The sequence below is a fragment of the Epinephelus fuscoguttatus genome, linkage group LG23 (genome assembly GCF_011397635.1).
Source record: "Epinephelus fuscoguttatus linkage group LG23, E.fuscoguttatus.final_Chr_v1".
Lineage (NCBI taxonomy): Eukaryota > Metazoa > Chordata > Actinopteri > Perciformes > Serranidae > Epinephelus > Epinephelus fuscoguttatus.
In genome coordinates, this window is record NC_064774.1 from 16,795,877 (window position 1) to 16,819,174 (window position 23,298).

The following is a 23,298-nucleotide window of genomic DNA, read 5'->3' on the forward strand; positions in this document are numbered from 1 at the left end:
TCCGCTGTGCAGAGGATTGTGAGCCAGAATAGACAGAAAAGCATGCTGCCTTGTATACTGCAAATCAGACAACATCCTGGTACTTTTGGCACACTATATTTAACATACTATGTACTGGGATGTACTAAATCTTTTCCTGGCATACTATACAGCAGTGGTTCTGAACTGCTGGGTCGTGGATCCATTCTGAAAGGACCACAGGTGACTCGCACATGTGTCAAGTTTGTAAGAAGACACACTTTATTTTGAAATATCGTGAATTTCTACCATAAAGCTTTAATTTGAAGAGCTGTTTCCTGCTGTAGAGTCAGAGACAGTAAACTAGCACAATGCACTGACACTGAATGTTTCGGACCTTAAACAAATGACGAAGGTGAAATCCTGGAAAACCACTGCCATATAGTGTGGTAGTATGGGGACTGGAACACACAGATTGTTTTAGCCTAAATCAGAGGCAGCAAACCACTGACTCACTGCTACAAAACGACCATGAGCAATGCTGCCATCCCATTATCTTATGAGTACATTTTTAAGAATCACATCAGTTTTCTGTGTTTGATTGATGGAAGAGGTATCCCACTATGTGTCACATAGAATTGTTCACACACCAGCATTGTGTTTGTCATATTTCTGCACACTCATGCATGTACGGTGTATTTTTAAGGATCTGATCTGAGCGGAGAAAAGATGGGAAACTCAGAGTGAGAGAGGAAGACAGATGTAAGCAGAGAGACTCGGAGACAGTGCGAGATCGTGTCAGCTATTCGTTTACAATGAGAAAGGGGAGAGGGCAGCTATTAATATCAGTGTGTAACATGATCAGCCTTCTCCTCCTGCCGACATGGCGAGTCAGACAGTGTGTGTGCCTTTTTGGATGCCAGTGAGGGTGTGGGGGATCTGGGCACTGGTTGAAGGGTCTCTACTAGAGCATCCTGATAGTGTGAGAGATATAAAGAATATATTGTCTGCTTGTATATGCTCTGTGAAATTCTGGGATTCATTAAAGGAAGTCAATAAATTGAGCATTGATGTGCTTATTTTTGAACTTAGTTAGCTGAGAGGTCGTGTAATAGTTTGATGAATTAGTTCTATAAAATAATGGTCAGCAAATGCTCAGTCTGTTTTAGAGGCCCGGCTGAAAACTAAAGGGGACAAAGACCTCAAAGTACATCCTGGCGTATACGGGACTAAGAGGTCGGAGTATAGCTGGGAGACAGACCATGAAGAACCTTTAAAGTGATCAGTAATATGAGTCAAACTCCAAAAACATAGAATCCTACATGTCCCACGATGCTAAGGGCCGTTTCATAGTCGACGCAAAGGCACGCAGACACGAACACATTGGGACACATCAAGACACATTGGCCACCATGATGCGTGCTTGCGTCTCAAAATGTGTTGTCCATTTTTTTTATATGGGACGCGTGTAATACCTTGTGTTGCCAGCGGGGGTGATAATGCAAGCGACATACTTGAAATCAACCACTTTATGTTATTCACAGAAGAAGCAGGTATGAAATATGGCAGGTGAGGAGGAGAAACTTTGCGAACTCGTACAGGCACAGCCCCATTTATATGACAGTTCTAGTGCCCTGCACTTTAATAAAATAGCAGTACTAGCCAGCTACAGCAGTACTAGGTAGCCGGAATGTATCGGTGACTCTGCTACCCCCTATTGCACGAGCAATGTATTGCATTTGAAGTGTCGCCCACATTTGCGTTCAATGTGTTGACTATGAAAGGAAGTGTGTTGCTCATGTCGCTTGCTCGCGTTGCGTGCGTCGTCTATGAAACGGCCCTAAGTTAGCATTTTCTGTCGGGCTCTCGCTGTCTGTTAAATGTTGTCTTTATTTATTTTTCGACAAAGCCTCTCCACAGTCAAAGTATTACTCAGCCTTTAGCTCTTTTGCCTCAGCCGTGAAGTTTCCAAATTCTGATCGTAATTCACTAATTTGCTGAGAGAGTTCGTCTTTCATTTGCTTCAGCAGTTCCTTGAGGCTTTGTTCAAGGCTTTTATCAGCTGCCATCATGTCTGGTGTTTCATTTGTACCACAGCAACAAAAGACACAAAAATATGGCAAAATAGGGTCCAAGTTGAAAAATACAAAGGTCCCCCTTTAAACATGTATGTGTAGCTTAAATTATCTTCTATTTGATCTGACTCTTTTTAAAATCCTATTAATATATCTTTTTAATATTGCCATGTGTTTTTTTTAATATGTTTTTAATGCCCTTTTTGAGACAGAATATATACATACGACATTGTCGGCAGTGGGGAATAGGGGGATTTTACTAAGGGGAAACAGAAGGTATTGTAGATAGTGTAGAGCCCACATTATACTTGATGCTGGCTTCATTAGTGCTGCATGTCTGTACAGTATGCCTCAAAAAATAATTTCTTTCCCATTTCAGCTGTCATAAAGTGCAAGAGTGATGTGGTGACAAGCTGACTGAAAGGTTTTCGGTTACACTTATCAACTCCGTATCTAATATTTTGAGAAGTCGCAGGCAGGAGCAGCTGCCGTCGCAGTAATAGCAGACAGCAGCAGGGTTCGGCATTTTCCAAAGACCCATTGGGGCGCATGCTGGCAGAGAGTGGAGGAGAACTGGCACAGAGATCCAGCAGCGTACTACACATGTCCCTTTTTGTATTCAGCTTTGAACATTTGTCATCATGGAGACCTTTAAACAAGACTTTCACCTTTAAATATTAACAGAGCTGTGACCCATAGCAACAGTTCATTTAATTACCCTCCATACAAGCAGCATGTGTGTGTGTGTGTGTGTGTGTGTGTGTGTGTGTGACTGAGTGACCCCCCCCCCCCCCCCAACTGTTGCACCTCTGAGGTAAACAGCACCCTCCTCTGGCAGTTGCACTAATAAACCTCATTGCTCATTGCATTAGTAGAAGACCATCTTCTCCCTCTCCTCTTCTCCCCTCCTTCAGTTTCTTTTCAAATTGTCTTGAGCAAGATGAGTAATAACAAGCATCCGTACGGTTTGTGCCGAGGTCATTAAATTGTGTTCATGAGCGTGTGCTGTTGCTACGGCGACCGGAGGGTTGACTCAAACAACTCGCTTTATCAGATGAGAAGGCACAGTGTACGCTACTGCAAGGATATTTCATGTAGAGGATCTGATGAGGTGAAAATGAAGCAAATTAAAGCAAATGAAGTCCATCCATCAGTCCCAATTAATGCAGATGCCTTTTTTTTTTTTTCATTTTAAAAGAATCCTTTAAATTTGTCATGCATATATTAAAAATGCAAATTAACCTATCAGACAATGAGCAATGAACAGGAATGGATGGGTTACTGAATGGGCATACCAGGCACAGACCCAGGGTCCTGAAGTGCTGGGCCCCCTGACACTTCAGGCACCTGCAAAATGTCACTCAGATTAACACAAAACAACAAGGAAGAGACCACAAAGAGATCAAAAGGAGATACAAAAAGACAAAACCACTACAAAGAAATGACCAAAAACGGCACAAACATACATCAAAGAGACATAAACATCTAAAGCAACCAAAAAAACACAAATATACCTCAAACAGACAGAAAATTGACCTTTAAAGAGACACAAAATGACAATAAAGACGTGCAATGGAACTACAGAGACACAAAACCACTTAAGAGGCACAAATGACCAAAATATATTAATATACGAGACATAAAATGGATGCAAAGACATGAACTAGAACTGCAAAGAAAAACAAAACGACCAAAATAGGCACAAATATACATCAAAGAGACACAAAATAACCACAAAGAGATGCAAAACAATTTCAAAGAAACATAAAACAACCACAAGGAGACACAGTATTACCACAAAATGAAATGAAACAACCAAAGAGACACAAAGTGACCATAAAAGACAGATATACCTCAAAGAGACACAACCTTTAAAAAGATACAAAATGACAACAAAGACATGCAAAGAACAACTACAGATACACAAAGAGACACAAAATGATTTCAAACAGACACAAAATGACTTAAAAAATACACAATTATTTAGAAGAGACACAAATTGACTTATAAAAGACACAAATATACCTCAAAGACACACAAACTGACCTTTAAAGAGACACAAAATGACAACAAAGACATGCAAAGGAACTACAAAGTGACACAAAGCAATTACAGAGACATAAAGAGACACAAAATGACGACCAAAAAAAGACACAAATATATCTCAAAGAGACACAAAATTACTACAAAGAGATGCAATGGCACTGCAAAGAAAAACAAAACGACTTCAAAGAGACCTCAAAGAGACACAAATTGACCTTTAAGAAGACACAAAATAACAACAAAGACATTCAAGGCAAATACAAAGAGACGCAAAACAGCTACGGAGACACAAACAGACACAAAATGTAGTCTAAGAGACACAAAAAGACCCAGAAAAAAGACACAAACATCAAAGAGACAATGACCTTTAAAGAGATAGTAAACAACAACAACAAAGACATACAAAGGAAATACAAAGAGACACAAAATAACAAAAACAAATACCCAAATATTCTTCAAAGAAACAGAAAATGACTTTAAAGAGACACAAATCGACTACAAAGACACACAAGATTATCAAAACTTTCCCCACAAGTATCCCTCAAAGAGACAGAAAATTAAAAAAAAAAACTGACACAAATTTACTTTTAAAGAGACACAAAATAACAACAAAGAGATGCAAAATGATGATAAAAGACACAGATATACTTCAAAGAGACACATATTGACATTTAAAGAGACACAAAATGACAACAAAGACATGTAAAGGAACTAGAAAGAGACACTAAACAACTACAGAGACACAAAATGACTACAAAGAGACACAAGATGACCAAAAAATACCCCGCAAGCATCCCTCAAAGAGACAGAAAATTGAAACAATTGGTATTATTTACTTTCAAATAGACACAAAACAACTACAGAAACACAAATATACCTCAAAGAGACACAAAATGACCTGAAATTGATGCAAAACAATTACAAAGAGACCTAAAATGATGATAAAAAGACAGATATACTTCAAAGAGACACATATTGATATTTAAAGAAAGAAAAAAAAAAGAAAATACTCCACAAGTATCCCTCAAAGAGACAGATAATTCAATATGTTGACTCAATAGCTCAAAAAGAGACACAAAACAACCACAAGGACACAAAACAGCACAAAGTCTCTGTGTCTTAAAAAAGCAATCCAACCTCCGATCATCAGTTAGGAAGTTCGCGGTGACATCACAGGCGTTATGGCTTTGTCCCTTTACAGTAATGATTGAATCAGTTCTGGTTGGAGACCAACGACCTGCAGTGCGTCTGAAAGAAAGGCCTCCATGTTACACGTCACCTCCTCTGCCATGGCAGAGGGGTGAGAATGTGACACAGCTGAGTTGTGGCGCTAATGAGATCTAAAGGCTCTATCACAGGGAGACGGGGAGAGGGGGGTGCAAATGGAAAAGAGAAAATTAGGTGAGAGAGCGAGGGATGGAGAGCAGAGGGAAAGTCATGAGAGGAAGGACAGGAAATGGAGCTTCAATGGCACACAATGAAGATGGGGAGAGAAATTAAATAAGGGAGTATAAAATAGCAGAATGGGCCTGTGTGACTGATAACTAGGCAGAAATTAATCCGTATAGTAAGTGCAGATAATCGTGCTCAGTGGAGATAATGACACCAGACCGAATATGGTCACTTCTGGCTCAAAAAACCAAGATGGTAACTGCCGAATTACCAAACTCAAGGCTTCAAAACGGGATTCCACAAACTAATGGGTAACTGCAATGACATCCATCATCATTACACTCTATTCACCCATGTTTTAAATGGTTATGTCTAGTGATGGCCAAATGAAGCCTCATGAACCACTTTCTGTATTTTCTGACCCCACCAGATGGCGCTCTTGGTTTAAAGATAAAGGCTGAAGGACTGGCAATGAAGTGTGCTTTCAAACCTTTGTTGAACAGACAGTGCCATCTGGTGGCTTCAGAAAATAAAGACAGTGGTTCATAAGGCCTCATTTGGCCATCACTACATTTTAGGGTCTTTGGTTGTAATAGTTCACCAGCACTTCACCGCACAGGTGGAATACAAGAATGTTTTGATTTAAAGAAAGCTTAATGGATTTCAGCTTCGATGCTGGGGTGGTTGCTGCTTGGTATATCGATGAGATGTGATACAAAACCATACGATTCAATGCGATGCCATACGCTATACTTACCTGTCCCTGAAGGGAAATTTGGACTCAGGAGCTGCAAACATATTGCTGCCTAACAATGATAGTCCAGAGGTAATAAAGAATACACCATAAAAAAAAACATAAAAACCAACGCATTCTCAGTCCAACCTGGTTACATAATGACATTTGGTCATGGACTTTCCAAGGTACCCTGGGTGCATTGGTTGTTGACATTCTGTGACACCGTGTCAAGTTTTCTTTTTTAAAAATACACTTCCGTTTTCACAGGAAATTTAATGTTTACATAGAGTCTCTTTCAAAATAAACGCACTACGTTGGTTTAACACCGCAAATTGATGTTTATTTTTCCCTTCAACAACAAACACACGTGGTTGGGCCATATTTCTCCCTGACGCTAGTGATGGCCAAATGAAGCCTCATGAACCACTTTCTTTATTTTCTGACCCCACCAGATGGCTGTATTGGTTTAAAGATAAAGGCTGAAGGACTTGCAATGAAGTGTGCTTTCAAACCTTTGTTGAACAAACAGCACCGCCTAGTGGCTTCAGAAAATAAAGACAGTGGTTCATGAGGCCTCATTTGGCTATCACTACCTGACGCCATCAGGCCGCGTATCATTCCGACGCTAAAGGATGCCTTTTCTGTTGGTTTCAGACACCGCAAGTCACTGCCAAAGCGTCCGATTTCCACGTCTTCGTCTACCTAAAATCACATACTACACATAACAGCAATGCACATAACACCAGCGCATAACACAACCCCTAAGCATCAAGCAACATTATTTAAAATCTAAACTGAGGTTGGCACAAATTAATTTATTAAACGGTTCAGTCATATCAATGCTGATGGAAACCTCCAGCAGGCAATCAGAGTACAGCAGTGGGCATACACATATGACATCAACCTGTTTCGTGACTGTACTCATGTTTTATTTTCTCCTCTGACTCAAATCAACACACAGCAGATGACTAAATTTGAGATTCATCATGTTTAATCAAAGATTTGTTCGAGTAGTAGTTCATCAAATCTGAGTAATTTGCCAAATCAGACCCAAGTCACAACCCCACACACACATTGCCACCTCCCACCAGGCCCAGTCTGGCCCTGGTGCCTGCTCCCTCTCTGTCCCACACCCACGGTCCGTATGTTGGCATAAATGTTGCTAAGCGTCTCCACACACAGTCAACACTCCCTCCTGCTCTGACACACACACCAACATGCCCACAAGTTTGGAAAAATCGCAGAATAAGATGCACGTAAAAGCAGACTGCACAACAAACATGTGGATGCACGACACAAACATTCAGATGTGCAGATAAAAAATGAAAACACACAAAAAGAAGCACTCAAACACACACATCTCTCTCTTGGTAAAGCGGTGGGTTGGCATGCTGTGTGAAACACAGGCCAGCCTCTCAGTACTGGTGTCCAGGCAACCAGAGAGGGCAGAAAAGAGTGTACTCTCTCATACACACATGCACAGCAGGGACATACATACGCAAAGATCCTTGAAAGTGCAGTTTTTATATCATTAGCAGTTAAGGCCTTGACATTTCCAGAAGAATAGCGAAAGGGCGTGTGCAGCGGCTGAGAGCGAGCCAGATTCTTTACAGTTCAGAAGTCCCAGTCTTTCAGGTGAGATGCTTTGAACGGCTGTCAGACTTCACCTGTCTTCCACGATGGCACTCAGCTGTGAATGAAAGTGCAGTCCAGTCTGACGTTATGAAAGATTCAATACTTCACTGTAGTGCTTGGATGAGACTCGAAGCCTGAATGTGGCTCAGTGCAGTCCAAAAACAGAAAGGAACAGACACAATGAAATACAGCATGCTTTGCTTTCAGAACTATTTTTAATTTTAGTTTACGAAATATATTTTCATTTCAAATCTAAAGTAGTTATGATTGGTGTTTTAATATTAATTTATCAAATGAAAAAAATGTTATTTTGTTACTATTTATGTGATTGTGTTCTATCTTAAAAAATGACAATAAGGAAGAGCTAACCACGTCTGTGGTACCCATTCCTGGCTCACCGCTGTTTGCTTAAATCTCTTCTTAATAAGTTGGTGCTTTCAAGGACACTGGCGGGGGGACCTGTTGAGACTGAGGTTGCCATTCACTGCATCCGCATCACCCTCATTGACCACAATGTCAAATCTCTGGAGAAAGTCTGTGCAGACTTGATCCGCAGGGCTAAGGAGAAGAACCTGAAGGTGAAGGTATCTGTCTGGTTGCCTACCAAGACTCTGCGCATCACCATCAGAAAAACTCCCTGTGGCAAAGGATCCAGAACCTGGGATCACTTGCAGATGAGAATCCTCAAGGGTCTGATTGATCTGCACAGCCATCTGAAATCCTCAAGCAGATCACCTCCATCAGCATAGAATGGTGCAGATCAAGAAAGAAATTAATAAAGAAAACAAAAGAAAATTATATCCATCCATCCATTTTCATCCAAAGCTGGGTTGTGGGGGCAGCAGGCCAAGCAAAGCGCCCCAGACGTCCCTCTCCCCGGCAACACTTACCCGCTCCTCCTGGGGGACCCCAAGGTGTTCCCAGGCCAGATGAGACATGTTATCCCTCCAGCGTATTCTGGGTTTGCCCCGGGGCATCCTACCAGTGGGATGTGCCTGAATCACTTCTAACAAGAGGCACCCAAGAAGCATCCTGATCAGGTACCCGAACCACCTCAACTGACCCCTTTCTACGCAAAGAAACAGCAGCTCTACTCTGAGCTCCCTCCAGATGTCAAAATGTCATTGTCCAGATGTCATTTGGCTGCTTGTATCTGCAATCTCATTCTTTCAGTCACTACCCAGAGCTCATGACCATAGGTGAGGGTTGGGACGTACATGGACCAGTTAATCGAAAGCTTCACCTTCTGGCTCAGCTCCCTCTTCACCACGACGGTCTGGCGCAGTGCCTGCATCACTGCAGACGCCGTACCAAACCGCCAATCCATCTCAAGCTCTGTTCTGCCCTCACTTGTGAACAAGTCCTGAGATATTTGAACTCCCTCACTTGAAGCAGTAACTCACTCCCAACCCACAGGGGGCAATCCACTGAGAACCATGACCTCAGATCTGGAGGTGCTGACTCTCAACCCAACCGCTTCACACTTGGCTTCAAACCATCCAGTGCATGCTGGAGGTCATGGTGTGATAAAGTCAACAGAACCACATAATATGCAAAAGGAAGAGATACAGCTCTGAGGTCCCCAACTGGACCCCTTCCTCCCTCCGGCTGTGCCTCAAGATCCTCCCCCAGAGGATGGGTATTTACTTAGAAACAGATTTTTAAAAAAAAAAAAAGCAAGAAACATGCATCATTTCCGAGATAGGGGGCTGCAAAGCATCATGTGTACAGTTGCCTTGTATTTTTTTTTTTTTTTTTTTTTGTTGATGTGCTTTTGGCGTGATACTGCTGGCTGTGTGCTGCCAACGTTTCCAACTGCTTCAGGCTGCCAACACTTGGGTTTTCCACCATTTTACTTTTCTCATACAGAACTCACTGAAGTGAATCCCCCAGTCACACATCACCCACACTGACCCACAGGGGACGGCATTTCCATCCACCATGAATATTTGGCAAGTCGGTGAACAAACCATGAACATAGTGAAATGCAAAGAAAGTGCACACCTAATCAGGAGCATTCTGGGGCCTTAGCTGCTCATTTTAAGAATGTTGAGGACATCTGTGCCAGGAGCAGAAGTTAATTTCTGACTGCATCTATGCTCACACCAGAGCTGTGAGACTATTTAGTCTCTGTCAAGAAATGTCAATATGACAAGACTCTTTGACAGTTGGCTGATGACTGGAGGATGTTGCTTAGGAACCGAAATCCTGACAGACTGACTGATCAAGCTTCAGACCGAACAGTTGGTGTGTGTAGGATGTGTGCCGTAGTATGTGTGTATGCACGAGTGAGCTGTGTAAATGTATGAAGCAGGGATGTGGAGGGAGACACTGAGGGTAAATTGCAAATGTCTGAGGCAGGGTCAAAGGGTTTAACCTGTTTACTGTCAGGATGCTTGCAATCAAGAGACTGAAGCAGATGGTCATTCAATCAACGTGCCTTGTCTTTATGACGTGAGAATCAGGGGAACATATACTGTAGCCATGAGATGATATCGTCTAACTAAATAATGAACACCATAATGTGGGTTTTCAGAACAGTATAATATCGATATTATCTCTGGTATATGAGTCGGACTCTCAGACCTGGTACAATGTAAACCTTAAATTGGTACTTGAAACAAACTGTTGCATCTTTTAAGATAAAATTGTTTTGGTCTAAACGAACAAACAAATTAGTGACCTGCCTAAGCAGTTCTCCCACATTTCACCAGTTGCATTCTGGGATGAGTTCCAGACTGACGAATAGCACCAAGCTAGAAGCCTGTTGCTGCTATTCCAAAACTGTTGTTTGCAACAAGTCCACTAAATAAAACCTGCTGCAAATCACTGTTGAAGAAATGTGCCAGTGCTATGGAAAAGGTTTGGTTACGTTTATGGAAATATTTTGGTTTGGGTTAAAATAAGTATTTTGTTAAGATCAAGGGACCTTTATCGACATGAGCTGGTTTGTCATATGAACTCCCGACAACGTCCAGAGAGTCAGGTGTGGACATTATATGGACTTTCGCTTTCACACTGTGGGTTTAGGCAGGGGGTGGCACCTGGGTAGGACTTGACACAGATGACACCACGGTCACATTGCCGGTTTGCAATTTGGTCATAAACAACAAAGTCTCTTGAATTTGTCTGACGATTTCGGCTTCGGGCCTTGCCGAGAAAACTTACCAGTTAGATATTTTTGTTGCGTTCTTTGTGTAAATGACCCTTTTTCTTCAACCTCGGATGTTTACCGTCTTCTGGTTTCATGTGAGCCTCATGGTTGAAACATCATCAACACTGCCTGTTCGCTACTCTATTCACACATGGGCTCAGTCAAACATTGCACTGACTCTGTACCAGGGAGCTGGCAGGATAAAGTTCATTTAATGTCTGATGTAACTGATTCAGACAGTTGTGTTCTCAGACAAAGCTCCTCTGGGTAATGTCTCGATAATTTCAGATTTGTAGTGCATGTGTGAAAGTAACTACGGTTACAATAATAAGGGTAACACTTTCTATGAAGTCCTCATCTATAATGCAGTATAAAGCCATTCATGCATTTATAATGCTCTGATTGCATGCGTAAACACACATAATGCTTCCTGATGCACTGTATCAGCAGTCAGAAAACATTATAGATGTGACTTATAATGAATTATAAGAGTCTTCTGGATGCTCTTGACTAGTTATAAACTCAAGGTTGACTGATGGGCTTATGATGCATTATGAATACCTGCACTCGCCCATGCACACTTGTAGTGTAAGATTTAATCTTTAATCAGATGTAAGTGTTAAACTGCATAAGTTGATTAAGAGTGAAGTTCATATAACCAAGTTTTATGTTACCAGTTCCTATAAAACTGTTTATTATGCATCTCTGTGTGATAAAATAAGGTTATACAAGTTTATGTATTCATAACACAAGGTTATGCATTCACATTGAAGAGCACACATATACTACACCATGTATTGTTTAAATAACCATGTATTGTTCAATAATAACACACACACACACACACTCTCTAATGTTTGTATTGCACGACACACATTCTAAGCTCACATTGTATGAAAGCACAGGGGACTGTATAGAGAAAGTCCCAAGTTTTATATATTTTTAAAAAATAAAGTGAAACCAGGCTCAAATCTAATGGTGGGAGAATTTGGGGGTTTCCAGGCCTAGGTCATGTTTGGGCAAGGGCCCAAGGGGCCTACTACCAATAGATTTGGACCAGATGGGAAAAGGCTAAGGATCTGCCACCAATAGGTTTGGGTTTAGGTGGGAAGGATTAAAGGAATTGGGTGGAGATTCTCTCGAATCTTCACCAGCATAAAAGAGAGAACGCAGAGAGCAAAGCTTCAGTCGTGCTCCAGAGCCTGACTCAATGAGTTGTATGTGTTGTTGCTTGTGAACACATTAAACTCGATTGCACCTGATTCTATTTGACTCCAGTGATTCTCTAAGTGTTTGCCAACTGAACCTAAGGTATTAAATCAACATCAGAGGACGATCTGCAGGAGAAGTAGGAGACGAGGTCGGGTGCCATCTGGCCCACTTCCAGGCACCGATTTTCGCTTCTACACACTTCAACAAACTGTCTGTAATAACGACTCACAGTATGTTACTACAGACAGATTGTTGAAGTGTGCATAGGCGAGTGCAGGTATTCATAATGCACCAACAGTACTATGAATGCCCTGATAACACATTATGGATGTGGTCACCCCCACCAGTTGGTTGCACCCACCCATTAATGGCCGATGTTTTGTTGAGCCACCAGATGGCTTTGTCCCTTGAACTCTAAAAGAAGTGGGTGAAGCCAACATGACATCACCCATTGGTTTGTGGACTACCATCATGAAGCCTCGGCTTTGGCATTTTGGCCATCGCCATCGTGGTCTTTGGAGCCAGAAGTGATCATGCTTGGTTGAGAGGGTGGCGCCGTGGAGGAATAAGGGATGGATCTGACTCGTCAATCAGAAGGTAGCCATGTGATAAAGCATACCCTGCTTTGTCTATTTTACTCTAATGGGACAAAAATTTACAAAACAAACATCAAACAGTTTTAAAGAAAACTTGAAATTAACAATTAAGACCATAAACTCATAGAAAAATGTTTACTGATGTAACAAATCAAGCTAAAAGTAGAATCATTTGTGCATAGACTTCTATACAACCTGACTTCCGTTTTCAACCAGTGGAGTCACCCCCTGATGGCCATTAGAAAGAATACAGCTTTTAGGCTTTTCTGCATTGGCTTCACTTTTCAGATTCGGAGATAACCCCTCGCTTGAATGCAAACACTTGCCGTTTTTCGGCACTTGCTGAAACAACAGATGCTGTCGTTCTTCTTGGGAGCACTTTCTGGTTTTGTGTTTTTGTGCCTCTACTGTGTGCACTCATTGACAACACTTTAATCCACTTTACCTCTTTCTTCTCTGTTGTGCCTTATCAGCCACAAGACCCAGATCAAGAGTAAATATACCGACATGTTTGAGAATGAGCATGCTTTTTAAAAGCACTCTGAATTTGAGTGTGTTTACCTTTACAACTTGTTCATGCAAGAATCTTTCATTTCAGTTTGCCTGAATCATTTCTTGATGGTTAAATCTCTAGCAAATCCTGCCTTGCTCACTCATTATCTCTCAAATTAACATTGAGACTCTTTTTCCCTCCTATAAATCCCCTCAAACCACCATAGTCTGTTGAGCCAAGTCATGTGTTTCAAGACAAAGACATCCACTTCTTCCAAGCCTTTTCTTTTTTCACAAATTAAATAAATGCACATAATTTTTCCAAATGTTTCACCCTTTCCCCCTGCATAACTGCAGCAGCCATTTTGCTGTAATCAATACCCCGGCAGGTTTCTGAGCAACACCTAATGTGACAACCCTTTTAGGCCCTGATTGCAAATTGTAATTGTGTTCCTGGCTAACAGGCCTTAAGGGGATGGTATAATTAAGAAACTGCTGGTAATTTAGACCAGTTATCATTGTATGGATGTCTAACCCAGACCTGGTCTAATGCAGCTGTGTCTGACGGCGGGGAAACTGTGGAAGCGGAGGCACGAATCATAACTGACTCAGGGAGAAGAGAAATTGTGGAGACAAGTGATGTGAATGTGCACAGTGGGACATTTGACATCTTTGACTAAACCGGCTCATCTTTGTAGATTCTCAGGCTCCTATTTGACATAATATCTGACAGCTGGAGTGAAATTACAGATAAAAGAACACAAAGATGGAAGATTGATAAAGATCCAAGGAAAGAAAGAGAAACCCCAGAATGATCCTTATTGTCATGTTCACAAAATGTGTCATTGTGTAATGTCCTGTGTGATGAGCCCCTTTATGACAGAGTCCAAAAATAGATATCTTTTTAGTTTATACAGTTATTACTCATCACATCAGAAAATGTCACCGGGATGCAATTAGCAAACCACACTGAGAAGTCACGACAGTCTGACACATTTAGAAAAGGCTGAAGTATTTCAGGAGGTGGCCAAACAAAGCTCTGAATGAGTCAAGTTGTCCCGAGGAGGTTTGGATCTAGACTTGTGACAGATCATTTTAAAGGTCCAGTGTGTAGGATTTAGGGGGATACATCGGCAGAAATGAAATATAGTATAATAAGTATGTTTTCATTAGTGTATTAGTCTTGCTCACCAGACCTTTCTCAAGTAAAGAAAGGTCTGGCTGGGCCGACTCTCACTTTAAGATTGGAGAAAAAAACGCCCCGGCTGCTTGTACTTCTTTCAACCAATCACAATCGTTCTGGGCGGTGCCACAGCAACGGTGCGCTTGCAAAAATATTGCTGGGGGGAAACAGGTTTTGGTGTAACACACCCACAAAAATATCGCCTACAGGACGCCAACCATGGCAGAAAAATGGCTACATCCCCGCAAGATCAAACACCGCAAAAGTTAGTAAAGGACGTGTTGAAAACGGTTGAAAACTGCTACACAACCAGAGGTGGTAGGGCCGGACTTCAGCAGGTGGCTCGTTCCGCCCAATGAGAGGCTGATCTCTGCAGCAAACTTCCGCCCACTCAGACTATTAGCGTATAAACACCTGAAAATAAGAATTGTGTTTTTGCTACCTTAGAATGAGCCGTTTGTATCTACATGGGAAGCGAGTCCTTGTCCACAGAGTCCACCATGTTGCACCACCATGTTTCTACCAAGCAGCAATGTCAGGGGCTATAAAATGAAGCCAACGCCAAAGTGCCAAAGCTGCAGTTCCTGAAATGGCCACTTGAGGCTGGCTCCAGAAGCCAGTCAATGGCTTCATGACCTCCATGTTAAAATGTCCAACTTTACAGCAGAAACAAACCTGTTAACAGCCTGGTACAAAAACAGGTTGGGCCTCTATAGCTAATTTTCCCAATCATGACAACTGTAGAGGGGTGACTTGTTATGTAACTCACCCGTTTACGTTTAATTAAGACTTAATGTTATGCATAATAATCAAGGTCTTTTTAATCTGTTTGTTTTGGAGAGAAAGAGTCCTCTGCAGATAATTCAGCTCCTGATGAAAACCCCCTGAATGTCTGGATTTCAAGTTAACAGAGGAAAAAGGCCCCCGACTAAGAATTTTCCTAGTCGACCAATAGTCGACATTTCGGGCCACTAGTCGACTAGTCGCCGGCATGTTTACAATATTAATGTAATTATTAAATGATATAATTTGGGCGGGGCAACACAATGGTTTGAGTTGAAGGTGTGAGAAAGAATAGTATCAGTAACATTGTTAACATTGTGCTACATTACAGAGAAATACAAAACCGTACTAATCAACCTTCATTAATATAGGCCTATATTTTATCTACAAGTGCACGTCACACACTGAGCGAGCCGCCTGTTAATGATGCTGTCGGCTTATGGACATGTAGCTACTTCCATGTTTCAGATGATACGTCATGTTTGTAGGCGACCAATGAAGATGAGTTTACATATCACCTTGGGTTTGTCCTTCACCTTCTCAAAATGATCCCACACTTTGGATTTCCTGCCCGACATGTTATTAACTAGGCTGTGGAATAACCGCAGGTACCAGCCCTGGAAATTAGGGGCCGTACCTATGCTGCGTCTTTAACCACCTGATACACGTGAGGTCGGGCGCTTGGTGCTACTCTTGTGCCTTTTTGTACCAGCTTTCAAGAATGCCGTGGCAGGTTGCATCTGAAGTTGCTAAGCAACCTCTTTTCAGGTAAATAGGCTATACGATGCTTGATAAGGTTGCTTGATCAAGCATCGTATAGCCTATTTACCCGAAATCCTGAGGGCAGAGCTGATCTTCTTCCAGGTGCTGTTTATAAGTGTGTCGGCCTATCGTCCGTGGGACAGATGTAAAGCTCTGGGTAGCCCTGCACTAACATGATCAACTTTTCCGTATTTATCAGACTGAATATTTACAGAAGAAGGGAAAGATATTTGTCGTCTGTGATTGGTTTGTAACCTGACTCCTGTCTGACTGCTGAGCGTGGCCACTCCCTGTGTTTGTCCTTTCAAACTAAATTCCAGCATGGTCCAGTCATATAGGTTTTGATTTATGGTTTGGGTTGTTTTTTTTTTCTGTGACTCAGCGACCAATGAAATCTTGCCAACTAATAACCTTTCTGGTCGACCAAAGTTTGTTCAGCTATTAGAGGGCAGCCCTGCTGGAAGCAGAACACTGGTCTGGACTGTTTGTTTTTTTGAGGACGAGAACTCTGCTGATAATTTAGCTCCCGGTAAAACCTCCTGAACAATGACCACTGAAGGAATTCTAACTGGGAGTTCAGACTTGGCACATGGAAGAAGTTTCATCTTATTGTAATCTGCAGTCCTTTAAAGGGCTCAATTTCTATCTCAAAATTCACTTATGTTACCAGGTTCTGTCAAAAAGTGAGGCTGCAGTTAATTGTTACTGAAACACTTACTTACTATTTGTTGAAGGCATATGTTTTTTGTCATGGTTATCTACAGTCTAACTATGAAAAAACTACCCAAAGAAGAATGAACACAGATTATCCTTTAATTGAGGGGCACGTAAATACCTTGAGCTGAAAGCAACACGTTCACACCTGTTGTCTGGTAATTGTGAACAGTGATTGCAACAATTCAAAGGGCACAATAATCACTGTGATTTTTTATATTATGCATACTAATAGTTGTGCTTTTGTTATTTAATCACAGCAGAAAGCATTAACCGTGCCACGGTTTAACAAGGGAGGGCAGGGCTCATCTCTCAGTCATCAACAGGCTGCTTTGTGCAGATTGTCATTACCGCTCTGAGCTGACTGTCTCAGTGTTTATAATGGGGTCTGAAGCCCAGAGCTGCAGGCCTGCACTTAGTGCTGCTGGTGATTAGACCTCGGCCTTTAATTTCTGCTGCAGAGTCAGTGTCATTATGCTGGAAGGGCGAGGCGGGAGAAGGGAAGTGAAAGAGGGAGTGGGGGATGAGGACAGGAAAGATGCTGAAGAAGGACTACTAGATGAAAATGTGGGTTAGCACCTTCCAAGTTCGAGCGTGTGAAGGGAGGATTTAAAAAAAAAGCACAGACAGGCAGTGAGTGATGACTGCAGGCAGGTGAGATGACAGAATGATGAATGACAAGAGACACCTGCTGGAAGGAAGACGAAGCAGTAGGAGAGAAAGACAAAGCTCTACTGTGTGATAAAGTGCCGGATTGATGGTGCTGCATGTTGAAATCCATTAACAACTCACCATGTGTGCTTTGTATCACTGTTTCTTAAAGAGGAACTCCACCAGTTTTACACATCAGAGTCTGTTTACAAGTGTTTACGAGTATTATTGCATATGTAAAAATTGCATAAAGCACTTGAAGACACCAGTGAGAATTATGCAGAGTTTGATAAATTTCTTCAAGTGATGTCCTTCGATTTGAGTCAGCGTCAGTTGGAGCTGAAGACTACATTTTTGTAAATGAAAAAAATCTTTGGATGTGGAGAAGGAAATGAGATACCGGGTGCCATGCCATTGCTGCGACAGCTCAAAATGTAAAGTTCCATTAGTCTGAAAAATGATCCATTGTATTGAAAGCCCATTTCTCCAACAGCCCATCAAAAGGCCATTGTTTCAAAGACCTGTTTCTCCATAAAAACTCCCTGCAGGTAGTTTAAGGATGTTTGTACACCTGCCCTGTTTGGTTCGGTTCAGTTGAACTCAAGTTCGTTTGCCACCTAAGTGCAGTTCATTTGGGCAGATGTGAACACAGCAATCGCACTCGGGTGTGCTCTAAAACAACCAGAGGGAGACCTTCTTGAAGAGGTGGTCTCGGGCGTTCTTTCCAAATCGACAGTGTCCTAAATGGTACATTCCCAGTTTTCATCATCATGACTGTGTCAAGTGAATTAAGTAGCTCAGTGAAACACAGACAAACTACAAGTCAATACAGGACAAGTATAGGTTATATACCTTCAAGGCTAATTTTAGTTTAACATATCAGATACGACCGCTGGGAGTCAGCACCTCCAAATCTGAGGCCATGGTTGTTTGCTGGAAACCAGTGGATTGCCCCCTCCAGGTTGGGAGAGAGTTACTGTTTCAAGTGAGGACGTTCAAGTATCTTGGGGTCTTGTCCACGAGTGATTGTAGAATGGAGTGTGAGATGGATCGCTGGTTGGGGGCGGCATCTGCAGTGATGCGGGTGCTGCGCCGGACCATCCTGGTGAGGGAACTGAGCCTGAAGGTGAACCTTCCGATTTACTGGTCCATCTACATCCCAACTCTTACCTATGGTCATGAGCTCTGGGTAGTGACCGAAAGAATGAGATCGCAGATACAAGCAATCGAAATGAGTTTCCTCCGTGGGGTGGCTGGGCTCAGCCTTAGAGACAGGGTAAGGAGCTCCGACATCCGGAGGGAGCTCGGAGTAGAGCTGCTGCTCCTTTGTGTCGAAAGGGGTCAGTTGAGGTGGTTCGGGCACCTGATCAGGATGCCTCCTGGGCACCTCCCAGTAGAGGTGTTGCGGACACGTCCCACTGGTAGGAGGCCCCGGGGCAGACCCAGAACATGCTGGAGGGATTATATATCTCATCCAGCCTGGGATCGCCTTGGGGTCCCCCAGGAGGAGCTGGAAAGCGTTGCTGGGGAGAGGGATGTCTGGGGTGCTTTGCTTGGCCTGCTGTCCTGGCAACCCAGCCCTGGATAAGTCGATGAAAATGGACGGATATCACATACATTAAACAAAAATATAACATATGACTCATTGCAACTTTTCACACTGATTAACAAACATGAAACCCTGGTCAAATGTAATAATAAAAATCCAAATTAGGAAGCATCCAGCTGAAATGTGAATGAATCCTTTAATTAACAGAAAGGAACAAAAATAGAGGTCGAGAAAGTAAGAGCTGCAGAATAAGAGATTCTAATGAAAGCCCAGTGACTCTGCATTTTCTCTTTGTCTTTCCACTGACTCATCCCTTTCAATAAGCACATTCACACACACTGACACAACAGTCTCTCTCTGTTCGTCCCTTCTCTGTCGTTCCTCCATCCTTACAGTCTTCTCTTTCTCCATCCCTTTCTCGTTGTTTCTTCTTTTTTAACTCTTCCTCTCTTCCCTCCTTCCTTCTCTTCTGTTCAGCAGAATCCTCAGAGTTGTTTTGTTTGGGACAACTTCCTCTCTGTGGGTCTTTCTTCTCCCGTCCAATAAAGAGCTGGTCTTGTGATGGGAAACAAGAACTTCCCTATTTTAGTCTGCTCTGGGGAAAACACACACACACTCACAGATTCACATAGTACATGTGCTTTTCTATTAAAATGTGGTTTAACCCAAACTCGTATAAGTGTGTTAGAGAGTGAGAGCTTGGCTTTTTATTCGATCTGGATCCTGTTTGTCAGTTAGAAGAAACACTTCCACATTCCCCACATTCCCCACACTGTCTCACACACACACACACTCTTTCTCTGTACATTTAAAGCCGGCCTTTCACCAAATGACTTCAAGCAATTTCTATGCTCTCCATCTCGATCCTTTGGTGTTGGGTGGTCATTAAATTCAGTCCGAAAAAATTCAGTTGAGTCAGACTTCTTAGAGTCTTGACACTCCACCATAATCAACATGTTTAATATTATCGTACGTTTTTAGTTTGGGCTCATGCAAATACTGAAGTTCAAGGACGTGAACATTGTCAACAACTTATAGCTGTGCTCTGTCCAGCACCAAACATGGAGGGGACTCTAGGCTTAGTAAGAAATCTTTATTAACAGTCTCCTTCCACTTAGCACAGCTAATCAACGGAGCCTAGAAGTGAGGTAGCAACAAAATCCAAAGGAGTTTATGCACAAAAACAGTTTATCTTCATAGATTGTATAGTGGTCCAAAAGTGGGTCACTGGTCCATTCTGAATGGACCGCAAGTGGTTGGGAACCACTGCTCTAAGTTGTCTAATGACAGCATTTAGGCTGCTATATAGATATTATATCAGTTTGTTTCAACCCTTTGTTTAAACTACATAATATTTACTGAGTGAACATTCAAATCTGGAAGTCCATGAGTTTATGGCTGCATCACACTATCGAATTTAAGTGTTCTAGATCAGTGGTTTCCAACTGGTCCAGCCACGGGGTCCAGATTTATCCTTAGTCATTCATTCGAGGTCCACAGTTTGATAAATTCAGCGTCATACTTGCGTTTGTCCATGTCATCAAGCAAGTTTGCTGTCTCTGTTAAGTAGCTGTCCGTTAGTCACTCACTCTACAGCAGGAAATGATACTTCTAAATAAAAGCTCTGTGCCAGAAATTCACCATACTTAAAAAATAAAGTGTATATTTACAAACTGAGTCAGTTGCGGTCCTTTCAGAATGGACCCAGGACCCACTTTCGGAGCTCAATCCACCAGTAGGGAACCACTGATTGTCCACCATTTTATTCACATTTGAATCTATAGCCCCTTTTACATGGCCAGACTTTCCGCGAATGTTGGGCCGTGTTGCCAGCAAGCTGCGAGCGTTTAGACCAGAGGTGGGTAGAGTAGCCAAATACTGTACTCAAGTAAGAGTACTGATACTTTAGAACAATGTTACTCAAGTAATAGTAAAAAGTAGTCATCCAAATAATTACTTGAGTAACAGTAAAAGAGTATTTGGTGAGAAAACTACTCAAGTACTGAGTAACTGTTGAGTAACGTCTGATTTATTTGTAAAATAAGAACATGAACGTAATCAATCAATCAAAAATAATAATCTGCAAATTCATGTATTTTAAACGATACCCCTTTAACTAAAACAAAAATAAATTAAATCTTTACAAACATAACATAAATCAAGGCACAAGAAACACAAATATATTCTTATACTGTACATATATATATATATATATATATATACATATATAATCATGTACTCAGAGGTGGGTAGAGTAGCCAAATATTGTACTCAAGTAAGAGTATTGTTGCTTTAAAACAATATAACTCGAGTAAAAGTAAAAAGTATTTTGCATTAAAACTACTCTGAAAAGCACAAGTTATCCAAAAAGTTACTCAAGTAAATGTAACTAGTTACTACCCACCTCTGGTTTAGACACACAGAGCCGGATTGGGGAGTTAATCTGAGGTGCCCAATTCTCCGCCTCATAGGGTAGACATATCAGCGGAACCCTTTTAGTTAAAAAAGACTGAGGCTTTCTGCAACAAGCTTGAGCTGTTGATGACTTGGATAACCAGAAAACAGCTGATAGCAGGAATTAGCGAACAGCTAGCAGCAAGAGGGAAACGCAAACCTGACAGACACTGTAAAGATGAGCAACTGGGGAGGACAAAGAATTGCACGCCTTCCTTGTCCTTGCAAACGAAGAGGCCATTAACTGTCAGATGACGGGGACGGTGAAGAACGGGTCGACTTACGAGAGAGTTGTCAAAGGACTGACTAGCCGCGGCTTCCCTCCCACATCACTGGTTACGTCACACACTGAGCTACACGTTTTGTTACTTGCTCCCCCATTGCCCCGAAAAAGGCGCATTGTGTATAAACAAAAGTAGGTAGGCGGCATTTTGCTGCACTCCCCGATTTTGTTTTTATACTGCCAATGGTGAAAAAAGACTGATTGGGCTTTCCTGCAAATCCTACAAAGACAGGTTTGTACTGACCAGTACACCATCACTGAGGTTTAAAGGGTTAAAAAAATACACACATGGCCAGTAAGAGATTTTTTTTTTTTTTTTAGCCTTTTGTGCATTCTCACAGACCAGCTAATGGATTAAAGCTTCATACTGTGGCAGTGTTTCCTTCACCGCAGTGGCACTGTGAGGTGCCCTTTTCCCACTTCACTTTCCATAGTTCAAACTCCATGTGAAAGCTTTTTGTTACTAAGCAAGCCCGCACAAATGTACCCATGTTAGCAGCGATAATATTTCATACCTTTCAGAGACATTGAAATGATATGGACGCCAGCTTCATTCATTTTTATCAGTGAAGAGACAAAGGTGTCGATCTGACTGTCTGCAATGTTCAGAGAATTTCCATAAATCCCAGCATGCTAATCAACATATGGCCTCCCAGGCAGCAGAAGATCATCGACTGACTCATACATCACCCACTGAGAGCTGTTTGAATGTCTGCCAATGTGAAGTTAAAAAAAAAAAAACTGGTTGTTTTTCACGTCATTTTCTTTTCGGTGATGTATTCGGTTTTGCCAAATGTTGGCATGAACACATTTCTGTTTATTAGTTGTAAAAGTACGTGTGGCTGCTTGTGTGTCCGTGTCACTGTGAGTCCAAAGAGCATTTTCTGTTGCTGCAGTGCAAATGACTGTGTGCTTATTTGCATACATTAACGACAGCGTGCCCATTGTTTCAGTGAAACCAGCCGGTGAGAGGGCTCCTTTTCATTCAGCTGGTCACAGGTGGAGGAAATTTAGACTGTGTGAAGAGCTCGTTACAGTAGCTGCAGTGATCATTGTGTTCAGCAACACTCCCCATATTTAATTAGGTGCCTTTGCTAAATTTCTTTTTTTAAAATGCCACACAGATGTGCAGTTTTTGTCTGCTGCCATATTTCATCTCTCTGGTTGAGCAGAAGTTGGAGTGCCCTTGAAATCGACTCCTTGATGTTTATTTGCTAACTCTGTGTCTATTGATACACCAGTTATAAACTTTTTTGCAATATTTCAACTTTTGTCTTTATACTTGGCTTTTTTCATGCACAAATTAAAAATGTGCATAAAAACAAGTGGATGAAAATGCACTCACAAATTGCCTATTACCAAGACGTGAAGCACCATTAAATTGCAGGTACAGTAAATGCCAAAAAAAAAAAAAAAAAAAAAAAAGACTGTTTATTTAACTTAAGCCTGATCAGGAACAAAAGGCAGTGCTGCATCTAGAAACTTAGAAGTTTCTGATGGAATTTAAATGTGGAAAGTTCTGGTTAAGTTATTTTTCTAAGAAACTGTAGACTTTTAGTTTGACAGAAGAGACACAAATACCCTTTTTCCATTGTCACTCTTGGCCGCGCCAAGTGAAGCCAAACC

The 23,298-nt window shown here is 41.8% G+C and overlaps 1 pseudogene; it reads left to right on the forward strand.

The window, feature by feature from the left end:
• The first annotated feature begins 5,279 nt into the window (after positions 1-5,279).
• LOC125884331 (40S ribosomal protein S20-like) lies at positions 5,280-13,335 on the forward strand (annotated as a pseudogene).
• Positions 13,336-23,298: the final 9,963 nt, after the last annotated feature.